Genomic DNA, 9,510 nt, shown 5'->3' with positions numbered 1-9,510 from the left:
GTGGGTCGGTCTGGGGAGATCTATCTTGATAAGGCTGACATTGATGTACCACCAAGTCGGTTGGGGTGGCCTGTCTCTGCCACTAGGGTGAGACACGAGGTACATGCAGTGTGGGATCAGCTTGAGACCTTGAATCGGACCAGAATTCCAGTATTGCCCTGGACCTTGGCAATTAGTGGGCAAAACTGGAATGTTACACCTGACCCCTAGACTCGATTATGGTACCACACTAGGTGGAGGATTGGGCCATCTTTGATATGCCAATCAGTGAGACCCTTAGAGGGGGTCAAAACCTGGGTATGTTGAGATGGTTCATGAACCTATCTGAGTGGGTGATCATAGTGACAAGATCAGCCCCTCTGTCGGACAAAGGTAATGATCGGGGAAATGCACTATCTTTGATGGAAACCAAACTGCCGGCATTTGATTTCAATCGTTGAAATTTTGTTTTGCAAAATATATTTATGCGATATAATATATTATAGGTTTCCAAAATTGTTTGCAAAAGGTTTTAATCCCCAGGGTCCATGTAAGAGGAGAGTGCAGCACTGTACCTTGCAGTCGGAGGAGAAGTCCTCCCTTGTTGGGCAGTGTTTGATCATTATGGGCTGAGAGGTTAAGTGTAAGGCCATTGAGGGTTAAACCTGATGGGCTAATCTTACATCTGCCTACAGCCATTGGGTGTTACAAGGTGGCTTGGCCCAAGGACCACTTAGTGTAAGTGTTGGGCCCATAGAGTCCATATGATGGGCTCAAGGGGTTCACTGGGCTTTCCAGTGAATTCGGCTAGGCTTTGTGACAAAGGTTGGACCAAACCCTTGTGGCTGGTGTGTAGATCAATGTTTGGGTCCCACGCCATACAGAGAAAACCCAACTAGGCAACAATTTGGAAGGCTTAAGTGAGCACATACACTTAATGGGCCAAAAGCCCAATACAAGCTGGGCTAATTAGATTGGCTTGAATGAGGCAAATCTGAGATATGGACCAGCCTTAAATGATAAGGGAAAGTCCCTATCCACTCAATAAGAGTCCAGATTTGAATATGATTCAAAACTGGAAACTCCTAATCAAATTAGTAGGGTTGATCATGATCTGTAGATTAGATAAGGACTCTACCTTATCACTTAAAGGGATCAACATCTCCTAATAGGATTAGGAGCTGATCCCTTTAGGATTATAAAAGGATGAGGGGGCGGTAGCTTCAAAACACACTCATCTCAGATACAAATACAACACAGAAGAGAGAAATCAGCATACAGTGAGACTGTGCCAATTTCTCCCTACCGCCTCCTTCCTGCCGCCGCCGCCATTAGCAGTTCATCTCCATTCACGTGGGAGTCATCAAGAAGTGTTCTTGATTTCAGTTCTTTGTGAAAGAATTGAAAAGAAGTTGTGCTCACCTGCCGTCCAGTGGGTTCTTGCGAAGGATCCAGTTCTTGTGAAGAACGTTGTTGATTCTGCTCCGTCCTACACTACGCCATCTTTAGTGGGAGCGGTCTTTGGTGACTTTTCTGGGCGTGAACACTTTCATTGGGAGATACTAATTCTCCGTATCAGGTATTTTCCTCTCTTACTGTTTTGTTCAGATCTGATTCGGTTCTTGATTCAAGATTGATTCTTAGAAATTAGTTTTCTAAAATAGGGAATGCGATTCCCAGTTGTAGGAAGGAAAGAAATTTTTGAAATTTGCCCATTCTATTCCGCTTTATCCGAGCGTCCATATGATGGATCTTTTCATTCCTTCACTAACGATATGGGATATCTCCCATTAGTATCCCCATACTATCAACATGGGAAAATGGATCGTAACACTAAATGCTAGGATGAGGATTTGGGAGATGGAACTATATTAATAAAGTTGAATATATATATTAGTGCATTACTATGTTACACGATACAATGCAACATCAATGGCAATTCAATTCATAATGCAGTCCAGTAACCTTAGGAACTATGGAGGGAGAGAGCTACTACGCTACTCTAAGTCATTAAGGGGGCGTTCTTTTTTTGGATTTTGAGAGAGGAGAAAGTTAGTCAATGTGATTTTGGCTCCTATTGACCGAGAATCTCATGTTCTCTTTTCAGATTTATGTGAGGATCAGGGAAAGTTTATTTTCCTATGTATCACTTACCCATCTCCTATGTGGGTAAATAACTTTCCCACCTAGGGCGAAGTTGCCAACACTTAAATAGGACAAAAATGCCCATTTTAATAATGGATTTTTATGGATAAAATGGTCATTGCCTTATTTACATGAGAAATAAAAGAACATGGGTAAATGTACTTACCCGAGTAAGTGTTTCCTAGGAAAAATTTACCCAAGTAACTGCATTTACCTGGGTAAGTAACTTACCGAAAAGTGAAGGGGCCTAAGTGAATAAGTGATATTCAATACAAAGCCGTAACGCCAGCTAACCACCACTCACTCACTCCCCACTTTCTACCACCACTGTACATTCCCCTACCTAGGGATGACAGTTTTCCCCGTCCCCGACAGGGACCCGACTTCCCCGACTCCATCTGAGGATTGTTTTGGCGGGGCGGGAACGGGGATTTAAACTTTTTATTTATTTTAAATAAACTTATTTTTCAAATAAATACTATGGTCTAAAAAATTTGGGGATTTGGGTTCCTGCGAAAAACCCATCCCCATTGGGAATCAGTAATAGAGGACAAATTTTATCCCGACAGAGATCGGGGATAAAAATGAGATTAATTTCATAATTGGAATCAGGGATCCCTGTTGCCATTCCTACCCCTACCTAGGAATAGGAACAATATTCATGTTTTAATAAAGGGCTTAAACTATCCTTATGATTTAACTAGTTGACTGATTCAAGAAAATGCCATGATGCCAACGTCAAGCCCCACTCTTGATGTCTTACTCCTCCTATAGTTAACTACTGTGTGTGTTGATTGGGAAAAAAGAGATTAACAATCAACATTATTGGGCACTGTGAATTGCCAAAAACTCAGGCAAATATCTGTTACTTGTTTTTTACTCTATTGTTCTACGAGGCAAAGGCGAGGCCCACTTTGTCATGTACTCATGTTAAATTGGTACTTACTGTGAAGTGTGTACCGCCAAGAATTCAGCCTAGAGTCTAATATCTGTTACTTGTTTTTCACCCTACTTACTGTCCACTTTGTCATGTAAACTGGGTTCATTTCTTAAATATTTCCCTTTCATTCCAAGGGATTTTCTCTGGGGACAGTCCTCCCTTAAACCCTTACACCCCGATCTCCTGTGATTGCAGCATTTGATCCCAAATCTTGGCTTATTATAACTCATAGTCATAGACTTTACTCGTGACTCGCAAGCTACCTCGCATTTAGGGGTGTTCTTTTTTGGATTTTGAGAGGGGGGAAAGTTGATCAATGGAATTTTAATTCTCATTGACGAAGAATTCTATGTTCTTTTTTTCAGATTTATGTAAGGGTCAAGGAAAGTTTATTTTCCTGGGTACCACTTAACTATGCAAGTGATAACCATCTCCTAGGTAGGTAAATAACTTTCCCACCTAGGGGGAAAGTTGCTAGCACTTGAATGGGACAAAAATGTCATTTTTAATAATGGATTTCTATGGTTAAAATGGGCATTTCCATATTTACATGGGAAATAAAAGAACATGGGTAAATTGACGACTTACCCGGGTAACGGGAAAGACTTACTTGAGTAACTTATCGAAAAGTGAACAGGGCTTTATAAACTACCTTAATCAGTCATGTGCCAATGATCTTCAGATTTTGTTTAAAATTATTTATTTACCAATACAAACACTTTTTATAAAAAAATAAAATCATGTATATAGATATAGGGGAACAACCCCTAATGGCCACCCTACCCTAAGTATTTTATTTAGGCCATGTTTGGGAGTGCTTATTTGGGCTGGGACCACACCATTAAGCACTAATTGGTGTTTGGGGAATAAGCCCAAAATAAGTGTATTTAAAAATAAGGACTTATTTGTAAGTCCAAATTTTTAGTTTTTTTTAAACCCTGTTTGATTTCACTTCTAAGAAGTACTTCTTTTAAGAGCCAGGACCACACATTAAGTGGTTATTAAGTGCTTATATGTGTTTGGTAAAAAAGTAGAGAAGTTAAAAGTACTTCCTAAAAGGTGACTTGAAGTTGGTTTTTTTTTCAGCACTTCTAGGAGAAGTACTTCTCCAATAGAATGGGATGGACCAATCCCTGGTATTTTCTTTTAATACCCAAAATACCCCCGCACGAGGGTTTTACCTCCATCTCCTCTCATTTGAACATAGCGAACCAGGTAGCGGCGCACCTAGTTACAGGTCCACTGGCAACAATCGGTGGTAAGGAAAAATGGTCGGCGTACCTATCATTTTGCCATTTTCTTCCATTTTGTAAAGTTTTTCTTCTCATTAAATCATTTTTCTTAGGTTTTTTAAAACTTGAAACTCCCATGTTTGTTGTGTTCATAGATTTGCACTTTGGAAGAGTTTAACGACGGCAATCTCACCGTCTAGCCACCGACGACAAGGAGGTTAGTTCGCCCAACTTCTCCCCTCCATGTTTGGTGTTTTTTTTGGTATGTTTGTATATATGTATGAGTGAAGTGATGGCTAAAATTGTTATTTGTGTTAATATAAACACTTATGGAGAAAGTATCTTACCAAACATCCCCACCCCAATAAGTGCTTAAAAACATAATAAGTGATTTGGCAAGTGGATCACCAAACAACCTTAAGTGATTGTTAAAATAAGTACTTCTAAGAAATGATTTGGCAATAAGTACTTCTTTTAACAACCACTTAATCATCAAACAAGGCCTAAGTGCTTATTAAGCACTTATTTAATTTTTTTCTTCTAAAATTATCTCTAGTTGAATTTTAAAATACCACTTATAAAACTATCCCTATTTGAATAAAAGTGCTTTCATAAAAATACTTTTATAAAAGTGCTTTTATAAAAGTATTTCCATAAAAGTGATTTTATAAAAGTGTTTTCATAAAAATGCATCTATAAAAATACTTTCATAAAAGTGTTTTCGTAAACTTTGAAAGAAAATAAAGGACAAAATAATCACATATGTTTATTTAAATTCTTGTTGGAGAAAAAGACTACCAAACGCCCAATATAAAATAAGTGCTTATTTTTTAAGATAAGCACTTAAAAAAGTTGAATGCCAAATATAAATAAGTGTTTATTCAAATAAGCACTTATTCAATAAACACTTATTTTCGAGGTTTATATATAATAGCGAGCCACCTTATATGACTTGTATAAATTGGGAATAAAATCGAGGGTTTGAGCCAGCATTAAGCCCAAGGTTGGGCATAGAACAAAGCAATTATGAAATCTATCAAAGTTAAGTGATTTTGGCCATTTAAACTTCACATTTTTAAGCTATTTTGCTGCTTTGATTAGTGGGTAAGAAAATTTGTGACCTTAGTAGTGTCCGTAGAACTCTTGAGTAATACATGGTTCTTGGATTGTGAGGATTCATGCTTCAACACCTCTAGCTTCATGAGCTCAAGTTTGGTTTACTACAATGTTGCGAATCTCTCTACCTTGTAATTTTCTTTCTGGGTGGTTTGTCAAAATCTACTAGTCGAGTTCATTCCGATCCATTAAGGCCCAAAATTTTGAGTTAAACAAACATGGCCAAGTCTATTGTACATTGTTCACAATCACTTATTAGGGAAATTTAAATTGAAATTAGAAATTAAAAAGAAAAATGTCCCTTATATCTAACATGTAAGTTGCATAGAGTAATTGTTATTATTTGTATAAAGAATAGTTATTTCACACAAAAGCCCTCAATTGGGCGGCGGGCTTAGGTGTTGGGCTTTTGTCAAAATTTGAATGAATCTGGCCAAAGGGTTGAGGCCCATGCAGTGTAATCGTAAAATGCTAAATCGGGCCAACCCATATAAAGCATACTTTTGTTAGGTTGTGGAGAGAAAATCTATGAGCTCTGTCAAAATGGGAAGTGATCCAGCCGCCCAATCTTTTTTTGGTTACCATTGGATGAAGAGGTGCTGCAGATGACTCCGAATCTCCTGCCCACAAGAATCCTATCCATGTCTGCCCGCATGATACTACAGATGTACATTGGAAACATCTTCAATATCTACATGTGACCATTTCACGGGGAGATGTTTCCAATGTACAGTTGTAATATTATGTGAATAGACGTGTATAAGATTTTTGTGGGCAGGAGATCTGAACTCGCTGCAGATAGATGGTCTTAAACTGTAAAGGAAAGATAGTAGCAGGATATGGATGCTGTAGCGTGTACTTTACAACACTCGGGATTTCCTACCAACTTTCTACCACATCTCTCAATGAAAGATGTGTGGCTCGAATTCACGGTGGATAGGAAAAGTGTGTAGGAAATCTGGGCCCCCTAATTACAATGGGAGATTGGGAGTTTTGTGGCCAAGATTGGTTCGCGCTCAATACCCTCGCCTATATTGAAGCAGAAGCATATACATTTAGCCTAAGCTAAGGCTAAAGACTTGCTGGGTATTCTCAAACAAGGCTTTGGTGTTTTCCTTTTCTTGTGTGCCGATTAGAGGAAATGATTCTACCTACACCTACACACATGGCAGTACAGAAGTGCTGTTCTACAAATTAATGGTGAACTCTTTTTGGAGGATATCTTGTTAAAAGACGTGCTAAAACTTTTAACCTCCTCCTTGTGTTTTGTTTTTTTAGATTTATTACTGTGTCGTTCAGTTTCGTCTTACTACTGTTGTTAGGGTCCATGGTGTTAGAAGTTAGTTGTGTTTGTTGATCTTATTGTTCCCTTGTTGTATCCTTCATCGTCTCAATTAAGTTTATCTTTTCATGTATGTACTTTATTATCCAAATAGATTTTCAAATGTGAACAAAAACAGCTGAAATTCACCTTTTACCGTTTTCAACGGTTTAAAGGGTACGCTATGCAGCGTCTAATTAAAGTCATATATAGTTAAATTCAGCTCATTAAAACCTAACTGTTTAGGGTGAGATAGAGATTGTATGTTTGGCTCAGTGTGGAAGGAATATAATATAAATATAAATATGTATAAAAAATAATATAAAATACACAAGATTTTGCATTCTATATATTTATATTCCTAGTCTTTTCATGCTGAGCCTTTTGTAACTGAATATGCACATCCAATATGGCTTTTGTGAGAGAACTTTCACTCCTATTGAATTGTAGTTGTAGTAGGTACAATCATAAATCACCCAATTTCATTTCACGGTGGATTTAAATTCAACATTGGAAAACAAGGGGGCGTGGACCGTTAAAAGCGATTGTACCTACAAAGTTTTTTTCTCGTCGTGTAGAGGGAGTTGGCAATTTGGCATCAGCGCATCTCAAATCCCTGATTGTACGTGGGTCAAAACGGTGAGTTTGGAAAGCGCTATACTGCAATTTTTAATTACTCATTTTAACCCTATCCATTTGATTCCCTAAAAATAAGAGAAGTATGCAGAATACTAAAGCAAGTCATGGATCGGAATTTTAGATGGATCCACACTTACACTTACAAAAAATAAAAATAAAAATGGCAATTTTTTTAAATTATTTTAGCTAATTGACTAAATATATTTTTACTGTTTGACTATTGTCTTATCTTTACTGTTTCAGAAAATTACCATTAACCTTAAATATCGACGGAAGGGATGAAATATCAGTTTTACCGTCGATGAAATTTGCAAAGAATGAGCAGAGCAATACCACATCAAACCTGAGCTCAGTTGTTGCCTCAACTGTTGTTGAAGATGCAAATGGCCTCTCTGCTCTTCGAATACAGTTCTTTCGGATGTATAAAGCTCGAAGGAAACAACATACTCATCTCCTTTGGTAACTAGCTTTCTTTCGTCTCTTTGTTGGTGATGCTGCCTTCACTGTATCACCGCTGAAATTCCTAGCAACTTTGGCAAGCTTTAAATGCTTAGGTAGAGGAAGGGGGTGCCGGTCGAGAGGAAGGGAACGAGGGTAATATTGATTTAAAAAAAAAAAAAATTAGTATTAACGGATATTGACGAAATATTAACGGATGCTAATATTAGACAATAATCAAAAACAGTAGAAATAGTATTACACAATAATAAACAACAGTAAGAATAATATTAGACAATAACCAAAGATATAGTCACTAAATTAATTAACAGTTCACCTGTTATGTATGACAATTAACAAGTTAACAACTCATATCATTAGAGCCTTGGAGTTCATGCAACGAAATCACACCGGCTGCAATAATGAAAAAACTAAAAAGACTACCAGACAAATAGTGGATTCCAATTTCCAATCCAATGAAGCCATGTCAGAAGTTATGAGGCCACGTAACTCTTTGTCGTCTTTCAGACCCAATCATTTGAGATTGAAGAGGAGTTGGGCCTTTTGGGCCGGATACCATTTGCCGTAATTGTCCTTCAAGCTTTGTCGAAAATGAATTTTACTTGCCATGAGGCAATGTGTCTATATAACTGAAACTTGGCCATCTGTCAAGAGAAAGAAGACAATCATATAAGTTATTTTGCAGGGGTGTTTGGTTCCATTTATGTTTATTTAGTAAATGTTTGTTGGTGGTGTCACATAGGTGTCATCTTAATATTTTTTTCTATTACTCTTTTGTATATATTGAAAATATAAAAAATGAATTTTGTTTTATGTGCATATTAGGTTATTTTTTGAAGCTTCCACAAATGATTAGGCAGGCGTTTATTCACCCGAAGTGGTACCTAGTTGTTATAAACAGTTTCAATTATTGCATTTTCAGTTTTATCAACAAATAAAGTATAAATATTTATTCAATAAACACAAACGAAATCAAACACATACTTGATCATCTTGCTCAACCTACAGTAAAAGAAAGAAAAACATGTAAAATGACCATAGTATTCTGTTTGGAATTGAATTTACTTTTGCTACGACACTGTCTTATGACCTTATCTAATTTAAGGTTGGTGAATGTCAACACATCAAAGCTTTTTGATAGTTGTTTCAGTGCAGCGGTAGGGCACTGTTGTAGCAAATGTAGTTTGTTTGGAATTTGGACAAAAGAGGTTAGAGGTGGGGCTGTTTCCAATATCCCATAAATTTTTGTAGTTAGGTTTGAAACCCAAGAATTATGAAACGTCGTAGGGTCCATGCTTTTTAGTTAAGTTTTCAATGGAACTTCGACTTAATACCCAAAATGGTGCATGCGGTTTTTCAAGTTGTCTTTGGGAAGAAGAAATGGGAAATCCAGGAAGAAGAAGAGTGAACAACAGGAGTGCTATGATATGACATGGACGTCGGATTAGACACGTGGCTAATCCCGCAGGACAATCTGGCTGCGCCATCTGTCACGTAAGGGACTCGCAAGTAACAAGGAAATGTACTCGTGGATGCAGGCGGGAGGCCATCTTTGGTGCCACGTGGGAGTTGGGACTTTTTATGTCGTCAGAATTCAATTGGTTTTGAATAAAGTGAGGTTAGTGGCAGTTCAGTAATTTAATCTAAAACCAGAGATGTTTAAAATGACCTCTACTTCC

The sequence above is a fragment of the Nelumbo nucifera genome, chromosome 4, assembly GCF_055504915.1.
Source record: "Nelumbo nucifera cultivar China Antique chromosome 4, China Antique-T2T, whole genome shotgun sequence".
In the NCBI taxonomy this organism is placed as follows: domain Eukaryota; kingdom Viridiplantae; phylum Streptophyta; class Magnoliopsida; order Proteales; family Nelumbonaceae; genus Nelumbo; species Nelumbo nucifera.
This window is presented reverse-complemented; position numbering follows the sequence as displayed.